Source organism: Ictalurus punctatus, chromosome 9 (genome assembly GCF_001660625.3).
Source record: "Ictalurus punctatus breed USDA103 chromosome 9, Coco_2.0, whole genome shotgun sequence".
NCBI classification, from domain to species: domain Eukaryota; kingdom Metazoa; phylum Chordata; class Actinopteri; order Siluriformes; family Ictaluridae; genus Ictalurus; species Ictalurus punctatus.
Window position 1 is genome coordinate 4,541,538 of NC_030424.2, and position 16,931 is coordinate 4,558,468.

The 16,931-nt window shown below is 45.3% G+C and overlaps 10 non-coding genes across 10 annotated transcripts; all 10 read right to left on the reverse strand.

Moving 5' to 3' along the window:
• Positions 1-6,643: 6,643 nt before the first annotated feature.
• On the reverse strand, positions 6,644-6,715 carry trnae-uuc (transfer RNA glutamic acid (anticodon UUC)). The gene has a single exon. It is a non-coding gene; the product is annotated as a tRNA-Glu (tRNA).
• Positions 6,716-7,062: 347 nt separating this feature from the next.
• Positions 7,063-7,135, reverse strand: trnar-acg (transfer RNA arginine (anticodon ACG)). Its single transcript has one exon. It is a non-coding gene; the product is annotated as a tRNA-Arg (tRNA).
• Positions 7,136-8,635: 1,500 nt separating this feature from the next.
• trnae-uuc (transfer RNA glutamic acid (anticodon UUC)) lies at positions 8,636-8,706 on the reverse strand. Its single transcript has one exon. It is a non-coding gene; the product is annotated as a tRNA-Glu (tRNA).
• Positions 8,707-9,053: 347 nt separating this feature from the next.
• On the reverse strand, positions 9,054-9,126 carry trnar-acg (transfer RNA arginine (anticodon ACG)). The gene has a single exon. It is a non-coding gene; the product is annotated as a tRNA-Arg (tRNA).
• Positions 9,127-9,213: 87 nt separating this feature from the next.
• On the reverse strand, positions 9,214-9,285 carry trnah-gug (transfer RNA histidin (anticodon GUG)). Its single transcript has one exon. It is a non-coding gene; the product is annotated as a tRNA-His (tRNA).
• A 2,406-nt stretch (positions 9,286-11,691) lies between these two features.
• On the reverse strand, positions 11,692-11,764 carry trnar-acg (transfer RNA arginine (anticodon ACG)). Its single transcript has one exon. It is a non-coding gene; the product is annotated as a tRNA-Arg (tRNA).
• A 1,440-nt stretch (positions 11,765-13,204) lies between these two features.
• trnar-acg (transfer RNA arginine (anticodon ACG)) lies at positions 13,205-13,277 on the reverse strand. The gene has a single exon. It is a non-coding gene; the product is annotated as a tRNA-Arg (tRNA).
• Positions 13,278-13,364: 87 nt separating this feature from the next.
• On the reverse strand, positions 13,365-13,436 carry trnah-gug (transfer RNA histidin (anticodon GUG)). The gene has a single exon. It is a non-coding gene; the product is annotated as a tRNA-His (tRNA).
• A 2,426-nt stretch (positions 13,437-15,862) lies between these two features.
• trnar-acg (transfer RNA arginine (anticodon ACG)) lies at positions 15,863-15,935 on the reverse strand. Its single transcript has one exon. It is a non-coding gene; the product is annotated as a tRNA-Arg (tRNA).
• Positions 15,936-16,022: 87 nt separating this feature from the next.
• On the reverse strand, positions 16,023-16,094 carry trnah-gug (transfer RNA histidin (anticodon GUG)). Its single transcript has one exon. It is a non-coding gene; the product is annotated as a tRNA-His (tRNA).
• Between the last annotated feature and the right edge of the window lie 837 nt (positions 16,095-16,931).

A 16,931-nucleotide genomic window follows, 5' to 3' on the forward strand; every position in this document is an offset into this window, starting at 1 on the left:
AGGAAAAAACAAATCACTTCAAATTACACTGTTGTAAAGGGACCGTAATTAAACTACCTCCCAAACTCATATCAGCACAACATGTCGGCAAAAGGAACCATTATGCAAGGCTGTCTAATCCAGATACTCGTACTCCCTGCAAAACCCGAATTCCACATTAAGTAATCATCACCTTATTCTAATGTTACGGACTTAGATATCACATCTGTAACAGGCGTACAACACATTACAAATAATTTAAGATGTGCAGACTACTACTGCCATCTGATCTTACTAATTACTTATCATTGGACATATACACAGCATTTAAAGAGAAAACATGCAGAAATTATTCCGCATTATACAACATGAATACCACACGCCAGAAGAATTCGCACTTACACTGCTTAAGATATTGTATAGACACATACCCGTATAGGAATCACCTACACAAATTAGTTATGGTTACTCCAGCTCTTGTTAGCGAGTCAGTTCATGAAGGTAGACTGCTCTCTAAAACCAAATGTTTAGGCTCAACATTATCTCAACAGGGAGGATGTGACCTAGCCTGATACAGACCACATTGCGATCAGCCAGAGGCTGTTACCTCGGGTCGGTTTTACTTTTCAGGGTTTTTTATTAATATCACTCAAAACGAACAGGTTCACATGTTAATTTTATCATTAGTCAGGCAAAGATGTCTGTGCAGAGGAAACTAAGTGGCACAATGCACACCACATAAACTATTATTAAAGTTCTCTCCGGACTGATAACATCAAGACATGCTGATTGATTTTAATTTTTACAGGAATATATCCACGTATATATATATATATATATACATTGAATCACTTTGACTTTAATGTAGAGCGTGAGATAACTAAAGGATTGGAAAAAGAGGAAAAAACAGAAATCTCTCGCACGCGCTCTCTCCCTCTCTCGCGCGCTCGGTGGTTTAGATAACCGTCCTCATTCAGTTTACAAACAGGGAATCATACCGACTTCCAATTACAGTTAAAGGCACGCAAGCTATTGACCTGTCACAATCTATATATAGGACTGTACGCAGTCTAGATCATGATCAGTAAATTATACAATGAAGGTGTGTTCTTCCGAACATCACCCTCTGGTCTGAACAGGAACTCTTAGCCCTGTGGTATAAGGCGCCCCCACCCCAGCTACTCTGCTGAACCAGTGTTCTCTCGACTCAATGGTAGGGGAGTGTGTAAAGATCCCTGCGGAGACTGGAGCTCAGGGGGCACGGGGGGAGGTGTGCTTAACTGTACCTCCAGGGCCTGCAGCATATCCAAATCAATAGTGCTCATAGGCATGGGGTCATCAAGGTTATCAGATTGCCAGAGAGTGGCGAGTGTTGATAACAATTCTGCCTCTGGTGGGGTTACTAGCGGGACGGCAGCTACGTCTCCCGCTTCAGCTCGGGGGGAGGTAACAGGGTCAATATCATCGTATGGAGAGGAGAGGAACGAAGAGCCTGTTGAGCTACCGGCATCCGACTGGGCCGGTCTATCTAGCCTTTCCACAGCCCGTCGTTTAGCCTGGGCTCGAGTGCCGTAGGCCGGACCCATAAGTGAGGTATCCGAGTCGCTGTCGGTTAACACCTCCGTCCCCATGGGCTGCCCTGTAGTGGCAGGGCCTGGGGTTGTTGGTCCTCGCCGTCCCGTATCTGCTCCGGCACGGACGCACTGGTTTAAGTGGTACCAATGATCTCTCTCTTCAACTCTCACAGCCGAGGCGGTTGCAGCGACCACAGTGAAGGGTCCTTCCCGACGTGCCCCGAGGGGGCTATTTCTCTGAAACATACGAATGTGTACTCTATCCCCGGGGGCCACTAAACGTACATCCTCCCGTACCCCGTCCCCACCATGGATTGCTTCTCTAACCTGTGAATATAACTGTCGGTGGATTTGAGTTTAGGTGTGAGTCATCGCATATTTTTGCCAATTTATTAGTTAGGGTGCGGTACCCTGGGTCCATCGTGCTTTGGGACTCAGGAAGATATACACATCCTAGCTTATGATCAACCTTCAAGGCCGATGCAACATACTTAAGGACGTTATTTACGAAGTGGATGCCATTGTCTGAACTCAAAAAATCAGGGATCCCGAATCGAGGTATGACCTCACAACATAAAAATTTAGCGGCGGACTCCACATCTTCCTCAGAAGTAGCAGTCGCCTCCACCCACTGGCTAAAGCGGTCCACTATGACCAGAAGGAAGCGTTTCCCATCTACCTGGAACTCCGCTCCCATGTCTATATGATTCATCATTAGATGCCGAAACGGTCCCGTCGGCGGGGGAATATGTCCTAAGGGGGTGGTGAGGTTCTTTCGCACGTTGTGGTTGATGCACACAGCACATGCGTTCACCATTTGGTCCACCTGTGAGGCCAGCTGAGGGGACCACCATTCCTGACGGATTTTCCGGATCATTTCAGTCTTATTGACATGATCCACGCCATGGGTGTCTTTGATCAAGCGTGGGAGGCGGCTGACTGGGGCTATACACAACCCTTCTACACTGCGCCATATTCCCGCACCGTCTTTTTGAGCCCCCCGTTTTAACCAGGACAAAATTTCACTTACTCCTGCATCGTTTTGTATTTCTTTCACGCGGGCTCCATTGTGTCCCTGTGGATGCTGCAGCCGCCTACTTTCCCCGTCCTGAGTTGGAAACCTCACCCGTGTGGGCCTTGTGGCAGTCATTTCTCAATAATGGCCCCGACAATATACTTTTCTCCCACCTTCAGTTTTCCTGTTCCCGGATCACACAATCTTTTTCCCTTTTTTTTTTTTTGTTTTGTTTTTTTTTCCTTTTTTTTTTGTTTTTTTTCCCCTTGTCCTTCCTCCCTATTTCCACACAGACGCACAGATAAGGACAGACAAGAACACACACATACACCCCTCCGTTCTATCAACAACGCAGGCAAGCTCCCATACACACATTGTATTCCACATTATTACGCTTATTTATGTTACTACATGAAGTTTTCAAAGTATAAAGCACCTACATACCAGCTCCGTATGCATGAAGCTTACAGTCATACAAATTAAATCCAACTTTCTCCAAAAGAATTCTTTTCTCTGAATCTTATCCCACTTATCCAATACTTTAGGTATGGAGCTCATGTTCAGAGCACTAATAAATACATTTTCCCTGTCTCCAAAACTTACACGCTCTCACACCACACTCATATTATACATATTATAAGCACATATATTTTAAGCACACACATTTGTTAGTACATATTCCATTCATACACTGGGCATGCTGTATTGCACGATCCGGACCTGGGCCCAGGATTTATTCCCCTCTCTATCCAGCCCTGGAATCTAATCTATCTATCTTTTATCTAATCTTTTTCCAGCGGTATTAGGGGTCCCCACCAATGCAGCCGCCACTAGTCTGCTAGTCTAGTCTAGTAGCCGGTATCTGGGGTCTGAGGCCTCATTTTCCACCTGCTTTCTATCCCCGCCCTGGAGTATTTCTCTATTTCTCTTCTCTTTTTTCTACCTTTTTTCCCTTCCTCCAGCGGTATTGCAGGACTTTCACTCACACAACACATATGCCATATCCTTACACAGTCTTATGAACCTTATACAATTACAATAAGTACAATCTTCTACAATCCACACTTCTCTTACCTCTTCTCACTCACTCCAGGTTCTTTTGGAGACCCACTTAGTCTTTCTTCCCACCCCGGGGCTTCTCAGTCGTAGCAACAGACCACTAAAACAGAGCTTTGAAATAACAGGCGTCTGCAATGCCTTTTCCTATACGGCCTGTCTGTTGCTTAGAGAGCGAAGTACCACAGGAGAGATTCCAGACATATAGATCTTAGCCCAGTCCCATCTGGGGTGCCAAATGTTGGCTCAAATTTAGCCTATTACCCAAAAACATTTAAAACTCAACTTAGAAGCCAATACTCACATCTACCTCTGAGCCCAGTTGGAGATAGAAAAAATACACCAGCCGTGAGTGAGAAGAAGCAAGGGTCCAGCTTTATTGTTCCATTCCACCACACGAGATCCACACCGATGAGAATTCTCAGAAGTGATCCCAATACCCTGAGCTTAAGCTCCAGTATTTATACTGTATTTACACACTAGATAACCCATATGTTTCCAGAAAAGGCCTATTTCACTTACACATAGAATCAGAACCCAGGCATTTCTAATAACCCAGAAAATAAAAACCCAGCGTTTTGAATTACATAGAGAATCAGAAACCAGGATTCTCATTTACCTAGGTGGTCAGAAACCAGGATTCTCAATTACCTAGGTGGTCAGAAACCAGGATTCTCAATTACCTAGGGAAATAAAATGACGTAGACAAGACGACTAAACAACCGGGAGGGACCTTGGTCTTATCGTTATCTCGAGGGGGGGGGGCAGTTTGACCCAGCCACCCTTATAACTGGCTCTCATCATGGTTCTCTAAAAATTAAGGCTTTCCTTGCGAGACGAGAATCTTCACCATCTGAATCATGAGTAAGTTATATTTTTCTATTTTTCCTGTATTTCTCGTTTATAATTTATTTTCATATTTGCACTATATTTCTTATTTTATATATATTTATACTACTTGAAAAGCGGTTTACTGTACTTCCAACTTCTTAATATCATTACAGTTCTACTGTCCTGCATATCCTACTATTCTGTTTTTTATAGAGTTTCTCTATTACTATAAGATATTATTAAAGTTATTCATGTGTGTGTATGAGAAAGAGAGAGTGTGTGTGTGTATGTTGTGTCTACTTGCACGCCCTTGACTGTACGAGCGTGTGTGTGTGTGTATTTTAGCACTCCTCAGCTCGTACACTTCTTTCGACTATTTCGACTAATAACCCATAAAGATCTTTAAAGTGTTTTACCAATTTATCCACCTCTGACTAAAACCGCTTCTGTATGTCTAGGTGCCGGTGCCCGTCGTCAGTCCCCTCTCTCTCCGTTACTGGACCTGGATCTGGACACTCATTACCAGCTTGTGCATCTCACGGCTGATATCATGATGCTACTTAACTATCTTCGCAGCACCCCCCCTAAGAATAGAGACCCGGGGTTCCCCCCTCTTCTTCGGTACAGAATCTGCCCCACGAACGTGCGTGTTGACGCCTCTACACAGTCAGAACCAGAACCCCCCTCTAGCTTCCAATCCGAGGATGATGTTGTCTTCTCTGATCCGGGCCTCGACCATTCGTCCCTCTTCTCACCCACCAGTCCGCCCGACTCTCAGTGGTCCGTTCACTTCACCCACCCTGATTTCCCCATGTCCCCAGGACGCACCCCATTTTCTTCCCCCTCTTACTCTCCTCCAGACTACGCACCCACCCGTCCTGTGAATTACCAATAAAATTACATATTTACTCATACTCAGTCTCCCTCGTGTTTATTTCATGTCATTTTTATGCACAACACAAGGCAACCTGTCCTAGGTAAATGCAAATTCCCACCTAACTTCTAACAAAATCTTGCAATCTGATTTTGACCTTTATTGGAAACATGCAGGCCGTTGTGTTGTGTGAGAAAATGAACCTCAGGCACATCAACCTCCCGTAGCCTGATAAGTTTTTTATTTATTTTTTTTTTTTGTGACAGAAAACCATATGCTGGATGAAGAAGCACACCTTTTGCCTGCTGTAGTGAAAACCAGCCTCATTTCACAGGTTTGATCCAGGGACTTTGAGACCAACCTCACCCCTGAAAAGCGTGGTACAGTGAGAAATGTTGATTGCATGTGCTAAATGTTGATTGCGTGTGCTATACTCATAGCAAGGCAACCTGTCCTAGGTAACTGCAAATTCCCACCTAACTTCTAACAAAATCTTGCAATCTGATTTTGACCTTTATTGGAAACATGCAGGCCGTTGTGTTGTGTGAGAAAATGAACCTCAGGCACATCAACCTCCCGTAGCCTGATCAGTTTTTTTTTTTTTTTGTGTGACAGAAAACCATATGCTGGAAGAAGAGGCACACCTTTTGCCTGCTGTAGTGAAAACCAGCCTCATTTCACTTTGCACAGGTTTGATCCAGGGACGTTGAGACCAACCTCATCCCTGAAAAGCGTAGTACAGTGAGAAATGTTGATTGCGTGTGCTATACTCATAGCAAGGCAACCTGTCCTAGGTAAATGCAAATTCCCACCTAACTTCTAAAAAAATCTTGCAATCTGATTTTGACCTTTATTAGAAACATGCAGGCCGTTGTGTTGTGTGAGAAAATGAACCTCAGGGACATCAACCTCCCGTAGCCTGATAAGTTATTTATTTATTTTTGACAGAAAACCATATGCTGGATGTAGTGAAAACCAGCCTCATTTCACTTTGCACAGGTTTGATCCAGGGACATTGAGACCAACCTCACCCCTGAAAAGGGGCTACTACAGCCAGATTCAGAGCGGCAGCTTTACTAGTCTATTAGAGTTAGCGATCAGACGGGGCCAGGATGTTGGACGGGGTAAGAGAGAGCTAAAGCAAATCCTCCAGGTGTTGACTCTGGAATCTTCTGATTCATCCATTGCACCACTGGCCCACAGAAACCTTGTGGAAATGAGAACCTAACTACTTATGCTGTCATTTCTACTAAGTCAAGCGTTCAGCTGGAGAAGCTAAACTAACTTCAACTTGGGCCATACACTAAAGCACCGTTCCCATACCAGGAGTCGAACCCGGGCCGCGTGGGTGAAAACCAAGAATCCTGACCGCTAGACCATATGGGACATCCATGACTGCTCGGGAAAATGAGAAAATGCAGCGCTGTCAATCGCGTCCCAACCGGGGTTTCCGGGGCCACGTAGTACTAACCACTACGTTATGATCGTCACAGACCTGTTACACTGCCAGAAAATCAGCTGCTGGACCACGAGCGGGAGGCGCCGGCACACTTTCGGCCTGCCTCATTTTGCTTTCCACATGGCAAACTTGGAAGCCAGCTATAGTAAGCCAGCGTGCTGACTTGAGTAGGATCATGACTCGCAGCATTCCAGAGATTATGAGTGGTCTGCTGGAAACTCAGCTGCCAGAGTGGGTTGCAAAGGCACACCTTTGGAGTGAGGTAAAAGGGAACTGAGCCAACCAGGAGTTGAACCTTGAATCTTCTGATCCGCAGTCAGACGCGTTGTCCATTGCGCCACTGGCCCATGGAGCCATTGTTCGATCTACTTGTGCTTGTCCAGCGGAAAAGGGCTAGAGGTCACAAAGACATGCCCAACCTTAGGATTCAGGGGTGAGGTAGAAAACTCCATGCCGTGACCCGGATTCCAACCGGGGTTACTGCGACCACAACGCAGAGTACTAACCACTATACGATCATGGCACTCCGCACTTCTGGATAGAGGAGGGGTGCCACTCGGCCAGAAAATCAACTGCTAGATGTGGCGTGGGACATTCTGGCACTTCTTTGGCCTGGTACAGTGAGAAATGTTGATTGCGTGTGCTATACTCATAGCAAGGCAACCTGTACTAGGTAAATGCAAATTCCCACCTAACTTCTAACAAAATCTTGCAATCTGATTTTGACCTTTATTGGAAACATGCAGGCCATGGTGTTGTGTGAGAAAATGAACCTCAGGCACATCAACCTCCCGTAGCCTGATGAGTTTTTTTTTTATTTATTTCTTTTTGACAGAAAGCCATATGCTGGATGTAGTGAAAACCAGCCTCATTTCACTTTGCACAGGTTTGATCCAGGGACGTTGAGACCAACCTCACCCCTGAAAAGCGTGGTACAGTGAGAAATGTTGATTGCGTGTGCTATACTCATAGCAAGGCAACCTGTACTAGGTAAATGCAAATTCCCACCTAACTTCTAACAAAATCTTGCAATCTGATTTTGACCTTTATTGGAAACATGCAGGCCGTTGTGTTGTGTGAGAAAATGAACCTCAGGCACATCAACCTCCCGTAGCCTGATCAGTTTTTTTTTTTTTTTTTTGTGACAGAAAACCATATGCTGGATGAAGAGGCACACCTTTTGCCTGCTGTAGTGAAAACCAGCCTCATTTCACTTTGCACAGGTTTGATTCAGGGACATTGAGACCAACCTCATCCCTGAAAAGCGTAGTACAGTGAGAAATGTTGATTGCGTGTGCTATATTCATAGCAAGGCAACCTGTCCTAGGTAAATGCAAATTCCCACCTAACTTCTAACAAAATCTTGCAATCTGATTTTGACCTTTATTAGAAACATGCAGGCCGTTGTGTTGTGTGAGAAAATGAACCTCAGGCACATCAACCTCCCGTAGCCTGATAAGTTATTTATTTATTTTTGACAGAAAACCATATGCTGGATGTAGTGAAAACCAGCCTCATTTCACTTTGCACAGGTTTGATCCAGGAACATTGAGACCAACCTCACCCCTGAAAAGGGGCTACTACAGCCAGATTCAGAGCGGCAGCTTTACTAGTCTATTAGAGTTAGCGATCAGACGGGGCCAGGATGTTGGACGGGGTAAGAGAGAGCTAAAGCAAATCCTCCAGGTGTTGATTCTGGAATCTTATGATTCATCCATTGCACCACTGGCCCACAGAAAGCTTGTGGAAATGAGAACCTAACTACTTATGCTGTCATTTCTACTAAGTCAAGCGTTCAGCTGGAGAAGCTAAACTAAGTTCAACTTGGGCCATACACTAAAGCACCGTTCCCATACCGGGAGTGGAACCCGGGCGCCTGGGTGAAAACCAAGAATCCTGACCGCTAGACCATATGGGACATCCGCGCCTGCTCAGGAAAATGAGAAAATGCAGCGCTGTCAATCGCGTCCCAACCGGGGTTTCCGGGGCCACGTAGTACTAACCACTACGTTATGATCGTCACAGACCTGTTATACTGCCAGAAAATCAGCTGCTGGACCACGAGCGGGAGGCACCGGCACACTGTCGGCCTGCCTCGTTTTGCTTTCCACATGGCAAACTTGGAAGCCAGCTATAGTAAGCCAGCGTGCTGACTTGAGTAGGATCATGACTCGCAGCATTCCAGAGATTATGAGTGGTCTGCCGGAAACTCAGCTGCCAGAGTGGGTTGCAAAGGCACACCTTTGGAGTGAGGTAAAAGGGAACTGAGCCAACCAGGAGTTGAACCTAGAATCTTCTGATCCGTAGTCAGACGCGTTATCCATTGCGCCACTGGCCCATGGAACTGTCGTCCGATCTACTTGTGCTTTTCCAGTGGAAAAGACATGCTCAACCTTAGGATTCAGGGGAGAGGTAGAAAACTCCACGCCGTGACCCGGATTCCAACCGGGGGTGCTGCGACCACAACGCAGAGTACTAACCACTATACTATCACGGCACTATGCACATCTCGAATGAGGAGGGGTGCCACTCGGCCAGAAAATCAACTGCTAGATTCGGCGTGGGACATTCTGGCACTTCTTTGGCCTGGTACAGTGAGAAATGTTGATTGCGTGTGCTATACTCATAGCAAGGCAACCTGTACTAGGTAAATGCAAATTCCCACCTAACTTCTAACAAAATCTTGCAATCTGATTTTGACCTTTATTGGAAACATGCAGGCCGTGGTGTTGTGTGAGAAAATGAACCTCAGGCACATCAACCTCCCGTAGCCTGATAAGTTTTTTATTTATTTATTTATTTATTTTTGACAGAAAACCATATGCTGGATGTAGTGAAAACCAGCCTCATTTCACTTTGCACAGGTTTTATCCAGGGACGTTGAGATCAACCTCACCCCTGAAAAGCGTGGTACAGTGAGAAATGTTGATTGCGTATGCTTTACTCATAGCAAGGCAACCTGTACTAGGTAAATGCAAATTTCCACATAACTTCTAACAAAATCTTGCAATCTGATTTTGACCTTTATTGGAAACATGCAGGCCGTTGTGTTGTGTGAGAAAATGAACCTCAGGCACATCAACCTCCCATAGCCTGATAAGTTTTTTTTTTTTTTTTTTTTTTTGTGACAGAAAACCATATGCTGGATTAAGAGGCACACCTTTTGCCTGCTGTAGTGAAAACCAGCCTCATTTCACTTTGCACAGGTTTCATCCAGGGACGTTGAGACCAACCTCACCCCTGAAAAGCGTGGTACAGTGAGAAATGTTGATTGCGTATGCTTTACTCATAGCAAGGCAACCTGTACTAGGTAAATGCAAATTTCCACATAACTTCTAACAAAATCTTGCAATCTGATTTTGACCTTTATTGGAAACATGCAGGCCGTTGTGTTGTGTTAGAAAATGAACCTCAGGCACATCAACCTCCCGTAGCCTGATAAGTTATTTATTTATTTGTTTATTTTTGACTGAAAACCATATGCTGGATGTAGTGAAAACCAGCCTCATTTCACTTTGCACAGGTTTTATCCAGGGACGTTGAGACCAACCTCACCCCTGAAAAGCGTGGTACAGTGATAAATGTTGATTGCGTGTGCTATACTCATAGCAGGGCAACCTGTACTAGGTAAATGCAAATTCCCACCTAACTTCTAAAAAAATCTTGCAATCTGATTTTGACCTTTATTGGAAACATGCAGGCCGTTGTGTTGTGTGAGAAAATGAACCTCAGGCACATCAACCTCCCGTAGCCTGATCAGTTTTTTTTTTTTTTTTTTTGTGACAGAAAACCATATGCTGGATGAAGAGGCACACCTTTTGCCTGCTGTAGTGAAAACCAGCCTCATTTCACTTTGCACAGGTTTGATCCAGGGACGTTGAGACCAACCTCATCCCTGAAAAGCGTAATACAGTGAGAAATGTTGATTGCGTGTGCTATATTCATAGCAAGGCAACCTGTCCTAGGTAAATGCAAATTCCCACCTAACTTCTAACAAAATCTTGCAATCTGATTTTGACCTTTATTAGAAACATGCAGGCCGTTGTGTTGTGTGAGAAAATGAACCTCAGGCACATCAACCTCCCGTAGCCTGATAAGTTATTTATTTATTTTTGACAGAAAACCATATGCTGGATGTAGTGAAAACCAGCCTCATTTCACTTTGCACAGGTTTGATCCAGGAACATTGAGACCAACCTCACCCCTGAAAAGGGACTACTACAGCCAGATTCAGAGCGGCAGCTTTACTAGTCTATTACAGTTAGCGATCAGACGGGGCCAGGATGTTGGACGGGGTAAGAGAGAGCTAAAGCAAATCCTCCAGGTGTTGATTCTGGAATCTTATGATTCATCCATTGCACCACTGGCCCACAGAAAGCTTGTGGAAATGAGAACCTAACTACTTATGCTGTCATTTCTACTAAGTCAAGCGTTCAGCTGGAGAAGCTAAACTAAGTTCAACTTGGGCCATACACTAAAGCACCGTTCCCATACCGGGAGTGGAACCCGGCCGCCTGGGTGAAAACCAAGAATCCTGACCGCTAGACCATATGGGACATCCGCGCCTGCTCAGGAAAATGAGAAAATGCAGCGCTGTCAATCGCGTCCCAACCGGGGTTTCCGGGGCCACGTAGTACTAACCACTACGTTATGATCGTCACAGACCTGTTATACTGCCAGAAAATCAGCTGCTGGACCACGAGCGGGAGGCACCGGCACACTGTCGGCCTGCCTCGTTTTGCTTTCCACATGGCAAACTTGGAAGCCAGCTATAGTAAGCCAGCGTGCTGACTTGAGTAGGATCATGACTCGCAGCATTCCAGAGATTATGAGTGGTCTGCCGGAAACTCAGCTGCCAGAGTGGGTTGCAAAGGCACACCTTTGGAGTGAGGTAAAAGGGAACTGAGCCAACCAGGAGTTGAACCTAGAATCTTCTGATCCGTAGTCAGACGCGTTATCCATTGCGCCACTGGCCCAAGGAGCCGTCGTCCGATCTACTTGTGCTTTTCCAGCGGAAAAGGGCTAGAGGTCACAAAGACATGCTCAACCTTAGGATTCAGGGGTGAGGTAGAAAACTTCATGCCGTGACCCGGATTCGAACAGGGGTTACTGCGACCACAATGCAGAGTACTAACCACTATACGATCACGGCACTCCGCACTTCTGGACTGAGGAGGGGTGCCACTCGGCCAGAAAATCAACTGCTAGATGTGGCGTGGGACATTCTGGCACTTCTTTGGCCTGGTACAGTGAGAAATGTTGATTGCGTGTGCTATACTCATAGCAAGGCAACCTGTACTAGGTAAATGCAAATTCCCACCTAACTTCTAACAAAATCTTGCAATCTGATTTTGACCTTTATTGGAAACATGCAGGCCGTTGTGTTGTGTGAGAAAATGAACCTCAGGCACATCAACCTCCCGTAGCCTGATAAGTTTTTTATTTATTTATTTATTTATTTTTGACAGAAAACCATATGCTGGATGTAGTGAAAACTAGCCTCATTTCACTTTGCACAGGTTTTATCCAGGGACGTTGAGACCAACCTCACCCCTGAAAAGCGTGGTACAGTGAGAAATGTCGATTGCGTATGCTTTACTCATAGCAAGGCAACCTGTACTAGGTAAATGCAAATTCCCACCTAACTTCTAACAAAATCTTGCAATCTGATTTTGACCTTTATTGGAAACATGCAGGCCGTTGTGTTGTGTGAGAAAATGAACCTCAGGCACATCAACCTCCCGTAGCCTGATCAGTTTTTTTTTTTTTTTTTGTGACAGAAAACCATATGCTGGAAGAAGAGGCACACCTTTTGCCTGCTGTAGTGAAAACCAGCCTCATTTCACTTTGCACAGGTTTGATCCAGGGACGTTAAGACCAACCTCACCCCTGAAAAGGGGCTACTACAGCCAGATTCAGAGAGGCAGCTTTACTAGTTTATTAGAGTTAGCGATCAGACGGGGCCAGGATGTTGGACGGGGTAAGAGAGAGCTAAAGCAAATCCTCCAGGTGTTGATTCTGGAATCTTCTGATTCATCCATTGCACCACTGGCCCTCAGAAAGCTTGTGGAAATGAGAACCTAACTACTTATGCTGTCATTTCTACTAAGTCAAGCGTTCAGCTGGAGAAGCTAAACTAACTTCAACTTGGGCCATACACTAAAGCATCGTCACAGACCTGTTACACTGCCAGAAAATCAGCTGCTGGACCACGAGCGGGAGGCACCGGCACACTGTCGGCGTGCCTCGTTTTGCTTCCCACATGGCAAACTTGGAAGCCAGCTATAGTAAGCCAGCGTGCTGACTTGAGTAGGATCATGACTCGCAGCATTCCAGAGATTATGAGTGGTCTGCCGGAAACTCAGCTGCCAGAGTGGGTTGCAAAGGCACACCTTTGGAGTGAGGTAAAAGGGAACTGAGCCAACCAGGAGTTGAACCTAGAATCTTCTGATCCGTAGTCAGACGCGTTATCCATTGCGCCACTGGCCCACGGCGCCGTCGTCCGATCTACTTGTGCTTTTCCAGTGGAAAAGACATGCTCAACCTTAGGATTCAGGGGTGAGGTAGAAAACTCCATGCCGTGACCCGGATTCCAACCGGGGTTGCTGCGACCACAACGCAGAGTACTAACCACTATACTATCACGGCACTATGCACATCTCGAATGAGGAGGGGTGCCACTCGGCCAGAAAATCAACTGCTAGATTCGGCGTGGGACATTCTGGCACTTCTTTGGCCTGGTACAGTGAGAAATGTTGATTGCGTGTGCTATACTCATAGCAAGGCAACCTGTACTAGGTAAATGCAAATTCCCACCTAACTTCTAACAAAATCTTGCAATCTGATTTTGACCTTTATTGGAAACATGCAGGCCGTGGTGTTGTGTGAGAAAATGAACCTCAGGCACATCAACCTCCCGTAGCCTGATAAGTTTTTTATTTATTTATTTATTTATTTTTGACAGAAAACCATATGCTGGATGTAGTGAAAACCAGCCTCATTTCACTTTGCACAGGTTTTATCCAGGGACGTTGAGATCAACCTCACCCCTGAAAAGCGTGGTACAGTGAGAAATGTTGATTGCGTATGCTTTACTCATAGCAAGGCAACCTGTACTAGGTAAATGCAAATTTCCACATAACTTCTAACAAAATCTTGCAATCTGATTTTGACCTTTATTGGAAACATGCAGGCCGTTGTGTTGTGTGAGAAAATGAACCTCAGGCACATCAACCTCCCATAGCCTGATAAGTTTTTTTTTTTTTTTTTTTTTTTGTGACAGAAAACCATATGCTGGATTAAGAGGCACACCTTTTGCCTGCTGTAGTGAAAACCAGCCTCATTTCACTTTGCACAGGTTTCATCCAGGGACGTTGAGACCAACCTCACCCCTGAAAAGCGTGGTACAGTGAGAAATGTTGATTGCGTATGCTTTACTCATAGCAAGGCAACCTGTACTAGGTAAATGCAAATTTCCACATAACTTCTAACAAAATCTTGCAATCTGATTTTGACCTTTATTGGAAACATGCAGGCCGTTGTGTTGTGTGAGAAAATGAACCTCAGGCACATCAACCTCCCGTAGCCTGATAAGTTATTTATTTATTTGTTTATTTTTGACTGAAAACCATATGCTGGATGTAGTGAAAACCAGCCTCATTTCACTTTGCACAGGTTTTATCCAGGGACGTTGAGACCAACCTCACCCCTGAAAAGCGTGGTACAGTGATAAATGTTGATTGCGTGTGCTATACTCATAGCAGGGCAACCTGTACTAGGTAAATGCAAATTCCCACCTAACTTCTAAAAAAATCTTGCAATCTGATTTTGACCTTTATTGGAAACATGCAGGCCGTTGTGTTGTGTGAGAAAATGAACCTCAGGCACATCAACCTCCCGTAGCCTGATCAGTTTTTTTTTTTTTTTTTTTGTGACAGAAAACCATATGCTGGATGAAGAGGCACACCTTTTGCCTGCTGTAGTGAAAACCAGCCTCATTTCACTTTGCACAGGTTTGATCCAGGGACGTTGAGACCAACCTCATCCCTGAAAAGCGTAATACAGTGAGAAATGTTGATTGCGTGTGCTAAATGTTGATTGCATGTGCTATACTCATAGCAAGGCAACCTGTCCTAGGTAAATGCAAATTCCCACCTAACTTCTAACAAAATCTTGCAATCTGATTTTGACCTTTATTAGAAACATGCAGGCCGTTGTGTTGTGTGAGAAAATGAACCTCAGGCACATCAACCTCCCGTAGCCTGATAAGTTATTTATTTATTTTTGACAGAAAACCATATGCTGGATGTAGTGAAAACCAGCCTCATTTCACTTTGCACAGGTTTGATCCAGGAACATTGAGACCAACCTCACCCCTGAAAAGGGGCTACTACAGCCAGATTCAGAGCGGCAGCTTTACTAGTCTATTACAGTTAGCGATCAGACGGGGCCAGGATGTTGGACGGGGTAAGAGAGAGCTAAAGCAAATCCTCCAGGTGTTGATTCTGGAATCTTATGATTCATCCATTGCACCACTGGCCCACAGAAAGCTTGTGGAAATGAGAACCTAACTACTTATGCTGTCATTTCTACTAAGTCAAGCGTTCAGCTGGAGAAGCTAAACTAAGTTCAACTTGGGCCATACACTAAAGCACCGTTCCCATACCGGGAGTGGAACCCGGCCGCCTGGGTGAAAACCAAGAATCCTGACCGCTAGACCATATGGGACATCCGCGCCTGCTCAGGAAAATGAGAAAATGCAGCGCTGTCAATCGCGTCCCAACCGGGGTTTCCGGGGCCACGTAGTACTAACCACTACGTTATGATCGTCACAGACCTGTTATACTGCCAGAAAATCAGCTGCTGGACCACGAGCGGGAGGCACCGGCACACTGTCGGCCTGCCTCGTTTTGCTTTCCACATGGCAAACTTGGAAGCCAGCTATAGTAAGCCAGCGTGCTGACTTGAGTAGGATCATGACTCGCAGCATTCCAGAGATTATGAGTGGTCTGCCGGAAACTCAGCTGCCAGAGTGGGTTGCAAAGGCACACCTTTGGAGTGAGGTAAAAGGGAACTGAGCCAACCAGGAGTTGAACCTAGAATCTTCTGATCCGTAGTCAGACGCGTTATCCATTGCGCCACTGGCCCATGGAACTGTCGTCCGATCTACTTGTGCTTTTCCAGTGGAAAAGACATGCTCAACCTTAGGATTCAGGGGAGAGGTAGAAAACTCCACGCCGTGACCCGGATTCCAACCGGGGTTGCTGCGACCACAACGCAGAGTACTAACCACTATACTATCACGGCACTATGCACATCTCGAATGAGGAGGGGTGCCACTCGGCCAGAAAATCAACTGCTAGATTCGGCGTGGGACATTCTGGCACTTCTTTGGCCTGGTACAGTGAGAAATGTTGATTGCGTGTGCTATACTCATAGCAAGGCAACCTGTACTAGGTAAATGCAAATTCCCACCTAACTTCTAACAAAATCTTGCAATCTGATTTTGACCTTTATTGGAAACATGCAGGCCGTTGTGTTGTGTGAGAAAATGAACCTCAGGCACATCAACCTCCCGTAGCCTGATAAGTTTTTTTTTTTTTTTTTTTTTTTTGTGACAGAAAACCATATGCTGGATGAAGAAGCACACCTTTTGCCTGCTGTAGTGAAAACCAGCCTCATTTCACAGGTTTGATCCAGGGACTTTGAGACCAACCTCACCCCTGAAAAGCGTGGTACAGTGAGAAATGTTGATTGCATGTGCTAAATGTTGATTGCATGTGCTATACTCATAGCAAGGCAACCTGTCCTAGGTAACTGCAAATTCCCACCTAACTTCTAACAAAATCTTGCAATCTGATTTTGACCTTTATTGGAAACATGCAGGCCGTTGTGTTGTGTGAGAAAATGAACCTCAGGCACATCAACCTCCCGTAGCCTGATCAGTTTTTTTTTTTTTTTTTGTGACAGAAAACCATATGCTGGAAGAAGAGGCACACCTTTTTCCTGCTGTAGTGAAAACCAGCCTCATTTCACTTTGCACAGGTTTGATCCAGGGACGTTAAGACCAATCTCACCCCTGAAAAGGGGCTACTACAGCCAGATTCAGAGAGGCAGCTTTACTAGTTTATTAGCGTTAGCGAT